This window comes from Lissotriton vulgaris, chromosome 11 (genome assembly GCF_964263255.1).
Source record: "Lissotriton vulgaris chromosome 11, aLisVul1.2, whole genome shotgun sequence".
NCBI classification, from domain to species: domain Eukaryota; kingdom Metazoa; phylum Chordata; class Amphibia; order Caudata; family Salamandridae; genus Lissotriton; species Lissotriton vulgaris.
The window spans coordinates 805300488-805314875 of NC_141699.1; positions in this window are offsets into that span (position 1 = coordinate 805300488).

The following is a 14388-nucleotide window of genomic DNA, read 5'->3' on the forward strand; positions in this document are numbered from 1 at the left end:
TGTAATAGCGACGCAGTGAAATCTTTGAGATTTCACTGCGTCAGTTTTAGGATGCTGTTGCGTCAAAATCTTGTGCCTGCTTTACAGCAGGTGTTAGACTGAGGCAAGACCTTTCATATGCTGCTTTCCCCATTTGAAAGGACACATTACTGGAGTTGCGTCACTTTTGTGACGCACTCCAGCAATGCGTTACTTGGAATGTCATAAGGAGTGCGCACAGAAAAGTGACGCATTGCACCAGTAGTGTAAAAAAATGTGTTGCGTTGCGTTATATTTAAAAAGTGAGGTATCTAGGTAGATGGGTCACTTTTTAAAATCAAGCGCCACATTATATCTGCGTGAGGTATAATGCATGCAGAGGGGGTGTTCTCCCACTAAAAGCTTTGTAATAGCGACGCAGTGAAATGTTTGAGATTTCACTGCGTCACTTTTAGGATGCTGTTGCATCCTTTAAATATAGTGCAACGAGGCACATTTTATTACACTGCTGGTGTGATGCGTCACTTTTCTGTCCACAGTCCTTATGACATTCCAGATGTGTCATATTTAATGTATGACGAATCATGTTGCAAGGAGTTACAGATACGTCAGTATTTCTGACATATGTGTAAACATAAAAGTGATGCGAGGCCGGCGCAAAATTTTGACGCAATAGCATCCTAAAAGTGACGCAGGGAAATCTCATAGATTTCAGTACGTTGTTATTACCAAGCTTTTTGCGAGGGATTGCCCCCTCTGCATACATTATACCTGATGCAGATACAATATGGCGCAGAGTTTTAAAAAGTGACCCATGTACCTAGATGCGTCACTTTTTAAAAAATAGTGTCAGGTATAATGCATGCAGAGGGGGTGTTCCTTGCAAAAAGCTTGGTAATAATGACGCAGTGCGTCACTTTTAGGATGCAGTTGCGCCAAAATCTTGCGCCTGCTTCACAGCAAACCTTTCACATGGTGCTTTTTCCATGTGAAAGGACACAATATTGGAGTTGCGTCACTTTTGTGACGCACTCCTGCAATGCGTTACTTTTGTGTTTACAGATACGTCAGAAATACTGACGTATCTGTAACTCCTTGCGAATTGATTAGTCATAAATTAAATATGACATATCTGGAATGTCATAAGGAGTGCGCCCAGAAAAGTGACGCATCGCTATTTTCACGTAGCGATGCGTCACTTTTCAGAAATGAGGCCTCCAGTTTATTCACTGTGTCATAACTTTCTTTTCTAACACTCACCTTCTTTCAGTCCTCCTACTTCACTTCCTTTCACCTCTCATACCTTTCTGTTCTTTCTTACTCATTCTCCTTTCAATTATCAATGCACTATATTTCACTTACTCTTCATTTTTTAAGATTATAGCTCTTTGATGAGAATTGGAGGTAGTTCTGAAAAGAACTTTTGGTTTTCTTCTTTTAACTGAAGAGGAACAAAAACAGGGAATAGAAACTGCTCAACAGGAGCAAAAAGAAAAGAAAAAAATTAGGGGTGGGAAGGGCAGTGATGGTTCTCCAATGCCCGAACCATGAGCAGGACACTTTGCTCCCCATAGGTGAGGAGTTGATTGCAGTATCTGCATTTGACGACCCCATGGTTGAATGCAGGTTGAATGTTTGCTACCTGCCCCTGAGATTGTTCTCTTCCAGAAGAAGTTGCTCCTCCTGTTGATGTAGAGGCCCCATCTCTGGGAACCTCCTGTGCCAGAGCCCTGACACTTTCCCGGGCAAAATTCTGGGGGTGCCTCCTCTCCACATGGCGAATCATGGTGAAGTTGCCAAAAGAGTATTTTTTTTGGGGGTTACCCCGTGACAGGACCTGTTTGCAGATCCTGCACTCTACTTTTGGTGCATTCACCTTCTTCTGGCCTTCTGGAAACTTAAAAAATTTCCAGATGAAATGTTCCTTCACCTTTGGGGTAGGAGGCTCTTCATCAATGAAATCATCTTCACTGCTGGATAGTCTGGCAGCCATGATGAATCCAGGAATATGGAGCAGCAAAAAAGGCAGGTCTTTCAGTCACAAAAGTGAAAGAAGAAGTGAAGGAAATGGGTGGGGATTTCATTCATTGTAAAAAAAAACTGTTAGCAACCAATGAAAAGTGTTATTTTAGGGTCACATGACCCGATGCGTTTACGCTGCGCGCTCCGGAGCACTTCCGGGTGCGTTTACGCAGCGCGATCGTAGGCGCTTCCGGGTCGCAAACGTGGCGCGATCGTAGGCGCTTTTCCGTGCGTTTATGCGCCGCGCACGTATGCGCTTCCGAGGGCACTTACGTTGCGCGCCGAAGTGACGTCATCAATCTTTTATAGAAATGCATAATCATTTTCCATATTAAAAAAAACAAATTTTATTTGTATGGTACGAAATGTTTTGCATTATTATTAACTTTTCATTCATATTTTTTTTTCACGAACGACAGTTGCGCTCTGGGTGCGCTTTCAGATGAGCTCTCGGAGAAGCTTACAGGAGAGCTTAGCTGAAAGCTTCCCGGAGCGCGCACCCAGAGCGCAAAAGAAAAAAAATATAAAAAAAAATAAATACTTAAAAAAAAACAGCAAATTGTAAAAAAAAAAAAGGTTAGAAACTCGATATACAAAGGAATTAGCATTTAAAAAACTATGAAATTCACTGAAAAAACCATAGGTTTCACACCAGTTATAGTTAGGAATTAGCATTTAAAAAACCTATGAAATTCACTGAAAAAACCATAGGTTTCACACCAGTTATAGTTAGGAATTAGCATTTAAAAAACCTATTAAATTCACTGAAAAAACCATAGGTTTCACACCAGTTATAGTTAGCTGGAAATTTTACTGATATAAAACCATTGAAATTCCCACGTTATAGTTAGTTGGACTCACTATAACTTGCGCGCCTGCAATGCACTGCTGATGACGTCACATATTACATCACTCATGACATGGTCAGTGACATCACTCATGACATCACTGATGACACCATCCCTGTGACAGAGTGACTGACCTCCTTTCAGTGTAATGTAACCCCTGAAACACATATTCAAAAATAGAAACTAACATTTACAAAAAAGTGGCGATACCTATACCAGTTACAACAACCAATTCAGTAATTCAACCATTTATATACACATTTACTCATTCACCAACAGTTCTATATAGTCATTCATACATATACTCACTTATCATATGTAGTGAAACACCTTTACATCCGTTAACACACCGACAGTCTTCCAAAAGTTACTCACACATATACTCACACATGCAAAAAAACTATTGAACATCCATTTATTTGCATATACAGCTATACACACACTACCACCTTATTCCTAAGGAAACTTACACATACTTACTCTCTTAAACAATCACTTATAGAATCACATACTTATTTAAACAGGAACTTCTACAATCTCTCACTATATATACTATACTCACTTATATACATCAATACTCACATATACTAGATTAAAACATATGTCGTTACTAATGAAGACACTAGTGAGACAGTCATTCACTCACTAACACACACATATACACACTCATCCACCCATACAGTCCTGCACATATGCTGTCTTCAAAACACATACAAACAGTGAGTCAGTCACCAACCCCTGCAGCCACTTATACACAAAGAGAAACACTGATACAAACATTTAAATATTTAAACAATACTCGCTAATATATGTATTCACTAAGATACACGTAATAAGCCAGTTACCCAACCAATTTTTTGTTAAAAAAACATCCATTTACACACTTATTTAAACATTTATTCTTCCATCGACCTTTACAAATACATATATAAAACAAATTTATTTTTCAGAAAGACACACATTCACTGGATGGTGTCATCAGTGATGTCATGAGTGATGTCACTGACCATGTCATGAGTGATGTAATATGTGACGTCATCAGCAGTGCATTGCAGGCGCGCAAGTTATAGTGAGTCCAACTAACTATAACGTGGGAATTTCAATGGTTTTATATCAGTAAAATTTCCAGCTAACTATAACTGGTGTGAAACCTATGGTTTTTTCAGTGAATTTAATAGGTTTTTTAAATGCTAATTCCTAACTATAACTGGTGTGAAACCTATGGTTTTTTCAGTGAATTTCATAGGTTTTTTAAATGCTAATTCCTAACTATAACTGGTGTGAAACCTATGGTTTTTTCAGTGAATATATATATATATATATATATATATATATATATATATATATATATATATATATATATATGTATATATATATATATATATATATATATATATCTATATATATATATATGTATATATATATATATATATATGTATATATGTATATATATATATATTCAACAAAACTAGGTTACCCCAATTAAAGATGCCACTCACGGGGGGGTTAACTCCTTCTTTATTGAAGACACCAGTGCAACAGTATCATACCGCATTCCATATATCCAACAAGCCTGACGCCTTTCGGATGACCTGCGTCCTTGTTCACAGGCATAATGATTCAGGAAACAGCCAGTGCGTTTACAAACGACTGCATTTAATGAAAGTCCAGCCCCAGTGGGCGTAGGCACAAGTGCCTGCTGGTCTTTGCAGTTCAAACAACGATCCTCCCATGTGGGTACTGCCAGTCCTGATGAATTACTACAATATCTACCCCAGTGGGTTTGGTGTGAGGCATGAACTTCTGGTGACAGGCAATAGTTTGTCTTTCAATATGCGGGCCCCCCGTTCCATCAGCGTGGCCCGTCTGGGTTATTGCAGGATCCGCATTTCAAGCGGAGGAGCATCTTTGCGGCCAGCCGCTAAAATTCAACAAAACTAGGTTACCCCAAGTAAAGATGCCACTCACGGGGTGGGGTCTTTATTGAAGACACCAGTGCAACAGTATCGCACCACATTCCATATATCCAATGAGCCTGACGCGTTTCGGATGACCTACGTCCTTGTTTACAGGCATAATGATTCAGGAAACAGCCAGCGCGTTGACAAACGACTCCATTAAATGAAAGTCCTGCCCCATTGGGCGTAGGCATAAGTGCCTGCTGGTCCTTGCAGTTCATACAACGATCCTCCCATGTGGGTGCTGCTGGTCCTGATGAATTACATCAATATCTACCCCAGTGGGTTTGGTGTGAGGAAATAGTTCATCTTTCAATATGCAGGCCCCCGTTCCATCAGCGTGGCCCATCTGGGTCATTGCAGGATCCACATTTCAAGCGGCGGAGCATCTTTGGGGCTGGGCCAGCCGCTAAAATTCAACAAAATTAGGTAACCCCAAGTAAAGATGCCACTCACGGGGGGTTAACTTCTTCTTTATTGAAGACACCAGTGCAACAGTATCGCACCGCAGTCCATATATCCAGGCTCGTTGGATATATGGAATGCAGTCGTTTGACAACGAGCTGGTTGTTTCCTGAATCATTATGCCTGTGAACAAGGACGCAGGCCGTATGAACCGCATCAGGCTCGTTGGATATAAGAAATGCGCTGCGATACTGTTGCAGTGGTGTCTTCAATAAGGAAGGAGTAAACCCCCTTGAGTGTCATTGCGCGGGCGCAAATTATAGCTAGCTGAACTAACTATAACAGCGGAAGTTCTATGGTTTTGAACAGGTGAAATGTCCAACTACATATAAGGTGCCTGAAACTGTCAGGTTATGCTCCGCAAAATTCGGTTGATGCAAGTAAGGGTCCACTTCCAGATGTTACCAACACCCTGATTATTACATACAGGGTATTCGAAACATCAGGCGAGGGGAAGGAAAGGGAAGGAACAGCAGGGATGGAGACCTGAAACAATAAAAACAAAAATATAAACAATGCATGAGATAAGTGGCTACTCTCATTTGATCTTACTAAGCTCACATATACCTGTAATATAAACGGGCTCAGTAGTCAACATGATTTTACTCCCAATACCTTTTTTATGGTTCTATAAGCAATCTGAAATAAACAAAAGAGGGTCTGAGAATCTCACCAGCACTTTGATATTTATACACAGTCACAGCACTTCCAAACCACAAACATACCATAGACTCTAATCAAGCCTTTTTCATATACAGGTGTATATAGTCTCTTTTGATAGGCCTTTCCCTTTCTTTGTTGGCCAATGAAAATATATAACAGGATTGTATGATCATCCCTAAAGTAAAGAATCAAGCAATAAAATGTTTGTTGATCCAAAATGGAGAAATCTCTAAATAAAGTGTATTGTAAGCAAAGTAGTCTAGCCAATCAGTGGTTCAAATCACCAATTCATAACAACCCTTCCTTAGTTCTTCAGTATCCTAGAATACTGTAACGCGTGGCAGCCACCACTGTGCCCAGCTTCTTTATTCAGAACAGATGGAGTGGCTTCCTACCAACGCGCTCCCATTAATCATCACCAGTACTTCTTCTACCAATAAGAAAGCTGGTAACGCATGGCTGCGACTGCCACCGTGTTCCGCTTTATGCCCAAAGTCAAAACAGGAAAATCCTCAAGAAAATACAGCAGCGCATAGTTAAGAATCACTACTGCGCTCTGCCTAATAAATCAGGAAGCGAAGTGGACACAAAAGAAAATCACCATGGTAAAAACGGCAGCGTGTGGCATCCTACCACAGCGCTCCGCTTCTGAGCTCTCCTACCGTGTTTCTCCAACGTCGGTCACAGCTTCACTTTGGAACAGCAAGCGAGCTCGGGAAACAAACACTCGGGCCAACAGTCTTGCTGGCACTCCGACCTAATGTAGAACCAGAAACCAGGAAAACAACAAAATTACGCGCATCCTCCGATGCGCTGTTCTCGCCTAAGTACTTCCTTTCTGACAGGATCATGGGAATTGTAGTTCACTCGTATTTAGGCAGGCGCAGCTAGGTCAATCCTCACAGAAACCTATGTTTTTTTCGGTAAAAAAAAAAATACATATATATATATTTATATCAAACGCAAAAGTCTCTAGTTCTGGAGCCCCAAACCATACGGGGCGGCTTAAATGGAACGGGCACGGAGAAGCCCGTTAATTACACTTGCCATGCAGAAACAAACTTATTGAAGCCCACTACTGCAGTTATAATTACTTCCATGGTCGAGCAGCGCCAGCTTCCATTTTCTAACGTTTCGGCATCAGTAGCCTTGCTCACAGATGGAAGGGGACGTAGACGTGCGCTCGGGCGTTGAATAAAAGGTTTTATTCACGTGACTGAATTTCAAAACTGCAAATCCCATAGTGCACTGGGCATTCTGAAAATATACAAACTGGCAGTCCTCACATTTAAAACCAAAATGGACAAATCTTTTCAGCAAATGCACTGATGTTGAACATGGTATACCGTATGATAACAGTCAGGTGAGTTGATGAAATGCCGTAGTTTTGGTCTTGATACTACGTGCGACCAGAAGAAAAATGAAACTGCAGCACGATTGTCGCAGGACATCAGCCTGCAACAAATCCCTTCCTCACGCATCCCATGTTTCGCTATTTAGCATATCCTAGGTAGGTCGGGTGTGCGATATATATATATATAACTCTCCTTCCACCTCCGCCGTTTGGAAGTATGAATGGAGCACGGACCACTAATTTTGCGCTAATAATTTTTTTTATTTTAGTTCCACAGAAAAACAGTCATTACGCGTTTCAGCCCCAGAGGGCCTTGATCACATGATGCACTCGTGATTTTATCCCATTTTTTCTTTGTATTTTTAAAGTGACCGGTATGGAAAAAAGATAAAATTGATCATTGTGCAATTAAGAACCTAAATGTTCTAACTATCTAATAGAGGTACCTTATGCAGCTTTTAAATTCTATTACCCTGCTGAAGACTAAAATTCTGATATGGATATCTTCAAATTTCATATTGCATTTTCATTACACTGTCCCTTTGAAATCCTTTATACACATGTGTACAAATCATCAGTCATGTTTAGACCCCCAGGGTGTTTGGAATCTAACTCAAGAATGTAATTTGTTTCTAATCTGCGTAGGGCCTATACTCTATTGCCTCCACTTTTGTTAATGGGTACTGTGTCGATTAGAAAGTATTTCAGGTGGCTGGGATTGGAATCATGTTTATCACCCAAATGTCGAGCCACTGGGTACATTTGATCTTTTTTTATGGCTCAAATATGTTGCAATCTTCTTTTGTGCCCCTGCAGTTTGGTACTTCCCACATACCTTAACCCACAGGGGCACTCAAGAACATATACAACATAATCGGTTTTACATGTTAAAGCTTTTGTGATGGGTTTCTCCTCTTTGCTGAATGGGGTTGTGTATGATGATCTGCCAATTCCCTGTTGGCATGCCTTACACGATATACATTTCCAAAATCCTTTGCTCTGAGCCAGCCATGTTAGTGGTGTTTTATCATTCAGGTTCTTCTGTACTAAATCATCCTTCATGGAGGGGGCCTTGCTATATGTAATAGCTGGTTTGGTGGGCAACAGGTGGCGTATGATGGGATCATTAAGTATAATTTGTCAATTTCTACATATGATTTGGTAAATTTCCTTATGTTGTCTACTGAATTTCATGAATAATCTGAAAGTTTCACCCTGCCTTTCTGTTTTGTCAATATTTATCAATTGTGTTGGGGAAGGTTTCTGCCTGTAATTAGATTTAAGTAGGTTAACCCTTGATAATTTATGGCTCTTGACTACGGCTGTATTAATATATTTGCTGGTGTAACCCTTCTCCAAGAATTTAGCTCTACTGGCCTGTTGTGCTAGTATTAGGTCTACTTGATTACTGCAAATAAGTTTTAGTCTTATCATTTCTCTGTACGAAATGCTTTGAATAAGATGTTGAGGATGAGCACTAGTTGCCTGCAAAACCGAATTACCCGCCGTGGGTTTTCTATGTGCTCTAGTCTCAATCTTTCTATTTTTGATATATACTTCTACATCCAAAAAAACAACGGTACTGGGGCTAATAGTTGCAGTAAATTCCAAGTTCAAGTCATTGTTGTTCAAACTGATAACAAAATTCTCTGCCTCTGACACGGTCCCGTGACAGATTAAAAAGAAGTCGTCAATAAACCTCAACCATGTTAGAACATGACATTTTAAAACTGATTCTTGCTCTTTCTGTAAGACCAGCTCCTCCCACCAACCCATGTGGAGGCAGGCTTAGCTGGAGGAGAAGCTGGCCCCCATAGCTACTCCACGAAGTTGTTGGTTCAATGCCTTCTGAAATAAAAATATATTGTTATTTAAGCAAAATTCAATCATATTAATTAACATTTTGTTATGTTGTTCAAACATTGCTGGTCTTTTCCTTAAGTAATATTGAACTGCTCTTATGTCATCACTATGGTTGATGCTTGTATAGAGTTCAGCAATGTCCATTGTTATTAAAGGAAAGTATTCTTGCCATTCCAAATCTTGAATTTTTGACAAGAAATCACTGGTGCCTCTTATCTAAGATGGCAATTGCTGGACATGCTCCTGCAAATAGTAGTCTATATACTGTGATGTCTTCTCTGTTAGACTATTACAGGCAGATATAATGGACCGCCCAGGGGGCTTGGTGGGGTTTTTATGTAGTTTATGGATGAAAGAAATTACTAGGATCGTTGGAGTTTCATTTTTTAAGAATTTATATTCATACATTGTCAGTAATTCGGCACTCTTTTTTATGCTAAAAGTTTGCTGTAAAAACATATTATATGTTGCTTTTAGCGATAACGTGTCAGTCTTGCGGTAACATTTGCGATCTGACAATTGCCTGTTTGCCTCTACCACATACTCTTTTTTTCCCCAAATAACCAAATTGCCTCCTTTATCTGCGTTCCTTATTAGTAGCTGTAGGTCTTTCTTCAGTTTTTCCATTAGTTGATGGTAAGATGTTTTGTCTGTTATATTTGGATTTTTTCTCCAATCTAATCTTATAATTTAACTCTTTAATTCCAACAATGACTTGCTCATGGAAAATGTCTATCGAGTCTCTGACCATAATCTGGGTAAATGTAGATTTTGGTTTGAATCTAGCCTTTGTCAATGGCTCGTATTTTTCTGTGGTTATAGTTTGTTCAGCCGATATTGTTGGCTTGGACTGTGGCACTGAATTTTCTTTTGCCAATGTTTCTAGATCTCTTCATACTGGTAAATCTGAGGCTGTCAAGTTAAAAGGAGGTGAGGTTTGTGAGTCTTCTATTGCCACGCTACTTTGTATTTCCTCATTTTTTGTTTTTTTAGAGTGTGAAATTTCTTAAGTTTCAATTTGCATATCCCCTTAAATATTTCCATCCTTGTTAATGCATAGTTAAAGGTCTTTTTAGAACAATAAGACAAGCCCAACATCAGAATTTGTTTCTCCTTTTCACTTAGTGCCACATTGGCTAAATTGACCACTGTGTTGTTAGCACTTGCCAGCATTATTGTCTGCGATTCCATCATTTTTGTTCGGTGTCTGTTGGCTTGTCTACTTTGCCTCCTTCTGACTGTGCCATTCTTCCTTCTTTGTTTTGTTGGGGTCCTGGTCTTAAGGACTGTCTGCGTTCTTTGCATAAAAAATCAAATTCCTGCACTAATGATAATTTTGATGGTACCAAAGCTCCCCTGCGACTTCTCGCCTCAGATTCTGTCTCACTTTCTATGGCTGAGCTTAGATCAGATGTTGAAGAGTTTGCATGGGCCCCTCTATAATTTTGTGTTTTAGCCGCACTGGCACTGCTATATTTAGATATTTTCAAAGAATCATATTTTCTTTCGAAGGTAAAGATACACCCTCAGTCATAATCCATTTTGTCCCTCTGAAATTTAAAGGTTTTACTCTCTCTAATTTTATCTTCTTCTTTTTTTAATATATATATACCTATTGGTATTTTGATGTTCAGTATTTTGTTAGCATGAGGATCTGGAGTCAATATTAAGGTAGAGTACCATGTGGTACATCACCCTGATTTTTGGTGACTTACAGCCAACAAGCAAGTATGCACTTTCAGGAGTTAGTCACTCTCCAGCTTCTCTGATTACTTCTCCATGAACTCTTTCACAATAGATCAACCATGGAAAGACTGCTGTAGCATACGGGCCGGCTTTAGCGCTAATGGCGCACGGTGCAACAGTCTTTTACAGCGTACCCTGACCTCCTTTTCCAATAACTCCCTCACTACCTCTCTCCAACAGTGCCCCATATCTCTTCATAGCGCCTTTCTGGCATAGATTTTTTTTTTCAAGTGCTACTCTTATTTCACTCACACTTAATTTTGTAATCTGCATGGTACACATTCCTTTGCAGCAGGCACTTTAACCCACTGCACTACTTTTTGAGCAGTCAAAACTGCCACAAGTTAAAATTCTGATGTCTTACCAGCAGGAACATTAATCATCAGAGTTAGCTTGACATTTTTATTATTACCTCCTGTAGTAATTTCCAACCACACAAAAGGTAGGTTCCAGGTAGATTTATTGTACCGAAGAATAGCTTAACAACCACACTGTTAGATGCGTCTAGGGTTAAATTCACCATAGAGTCAATTATTGACTTTTCAAAACAGGGCTCATCAACATAGACCGGAGGATCTGCATTTGGATCCAATTTAATTCCTAAATCACGTTGGTGAGGCCAACCAAGAATAGATACCCCTTTGGTAGCGACATAAACTTTTGCTCTGATGTCCCAATTCTTAAAAGATAGCTTCGCCCAGAAAAATCCCTCTAGAGCAATCTTTTGTCCCGTGTACCCACCAGGATATATATCTGGACTTAATAATTCTCTTTGGCACCACAATTGTTCAAAAATATTCTTGCTAATGATGGTGTACCATGCACATGAATCAACAAAAATTTCAACGGGTTTATCATCCATCAAAATTGTACATTAAGGAAAATTCTTTTGAACACATTCATCCACGGAAAGTATACAATTCAAACTATTAAGAACCTCCTCTTCTTCAGGTGATATATAATTAATTTTCTGCCCTGACTTGCATACATTACCAAAATGCCCTTTTTTCTTGCACTTTACACAGATTTTGTCCCAAGCAGGACAACCTCTGTAATTACCCACATGGTTATTGTACAGAAGAACAGCTTAACAACCACAAGTAGGAAGATGACATTCTCCCAAGTAAGACCTCTGAGCAGCTGGCTCAGTAATCAAGGATAAACATTCTAGGTGACATGAACTAATTCCAAGTGACATAAATTAATTCCAAATGACATCAAGTCATGGAATACCACACCTCCAAATTGATTGCTGAACCATCAAGGAAGTTTCCGTACTTTTAAACCCATAAATTATTTTTATACGCAGCACTCCCCAAAGTCATCGCCCAGAGCAGCTGCACCAGTTGCACGCCCTAAAGCCACCGCTGTGTCTACCAAATTAATTCTCTTGGTTCACTTAAAATGAACAAATTAGACAATCGCTCTTGACACTTAAGACTTACAAAAGTAATGGCCAGCACTTGAACCTGTGAAAACCTACACAAGTTTATGCACAGTTTAGTAATTTGTTTTTATGCAAAGTAGCGCATCGCCATGTGGAAATGACGATGGCAGCAGAAGCAAGTCACCCTTTTAGTTTCTTCCCTCAGTGATGGTACGGCCAGAGAGGGTGTCGAAAGTTGCACTTCTCCAGCCCCCTGATTTTGCTACTGGTGTACATATCTGTAGCACCATTTTAGAGTAGGTGGACCCCTCTAACTGAAATAGCATTTCAATGGCACAATGAGATGTCGAAATTGTTAATAGGTGCCACATTTACTTTAGGCATATAAATTATTGTGCGCAAAAGGAATACCAGTTGCAGAGTCATGTGCTATGCATTGTCTGTGTGCCAATGAGACTCGTGCAACCCTTGTGCTGTGTCTCTTTCAAAGCTGCAAATTTATTTTCAGCGACAGTTTTTTTTTATGATTGAAAATTCGTATTTTGTCACATCAGTGGGTGATTGAAAAACTGCTGATTTCATCCAAACCTTTCCCGCCTCAATGAGGGTTTTCTCTCTTATTCCCAATGTTTGAAGTCTGATCTATATTATAGCTTTTACAACAGCCGTGAAATTAGTACTGAACTTAAAAGAAAGAGTACATTGAAATAGAAAATATATAAGACACTTAAGATGGGAGTCCATGAAATCATCATGTAGTCGATCAGGCAAATTGAGAACTGAGGCAGCCTCTCTGTGCCCAATACTGAACGATATATCTGACACTTTACTAGCAATTGTTATTTCAGGTGCTCCATCACCACTGGTGTGTGGCTTGCTGCACAAATGCGTTAAACTGTATTTTCTGATAAAGAAAACGTTTGGTCGACTTAGATTTTACTCACATGAAATGTTCTTACCATTTTCCTAGATCTAGAACGGTGGCAGGTGGGGCATTTGGGATTTCTGTAACTAGTAGCGTAAGGTGTATGATGGGGACCCCACTGAATGTGAAGAGGGGCCCCTGAGTCTCTCCCATATCACAGATATTCATTGGCCTTGGGGCGCTCATGAAGGATTTGGGGGTCAATGAAGAACCATGGGCCCTTTGCGTCTTTGGGGCGGCAGAGGCGTACTTTACGCCTGTGTCTGTTACTTAAAGTGCCTGCTTTTTTAGGCACGTTATCCACCACTGCAGATGATTTGGTGTTATTGGATTATTCCACAATAGGTTTGCAGAGGAAACATAGGGCCAGATGTAGGTAAATTAGATTTACCGATTTTTAATTACCGAATTTTACCGATTCGGTAATTAAAAATCGGTAAATCTAAAGTGTGGATTTGTAGGTATATCCAGATGTTGAAATACCGAATCTTTAACAATCGGTATTTACCGATTCTGTAAATACAGAATCGGTAATGCCCATTCATTCCTATGGGCTTCAAAGCCCATAGGAATAAATGGGCATTACCGATTCGGTATTTACAGAATCGGTAAATACCGATTCACACAAGGGTGCAGGGGGTGTCACTTTGACACCCTCTGGCACCCCAAAACAGGCAAGGGTGCCATGTGGCAGGCATACCTGCCCTAAGGGCAGGTCTGCCTGTCACATGGCATAGGTGTTCATGCACACATGTGCATGCACACCTGAATCGGTATTTTACCATCAAATTGGATTTGATGGTAAAATACCGATTCGTTAAGGCTCCTGGGACTCTGAAGAGTCCCACCTACATCGGAGAATTACCGAATCGGTAAAAATACCGATTCGGTATTTTACAGAATCGGTAAATTTACCGAATCAGTAAATTTACCGATTCTGTAAAATTGTGCCCCTACATACCATTTCAGGTATACCGGTCGGTAACAGCCGAAAATACAGATTTTCGGCCGTTACTGACCGACCTACATCGGGCCCTTAATGCCCTGGCAACCTTTAGCAAGCGGAACCAGCTCTGTATCAGTCTAGAAAAGACCAAGATCATGATCTTTGGAAAAAAAGTACAGAGTTTTTCTTGGCATTTAGGTACGTAGGTGGTGGAGCAAGCCGATCAATATAA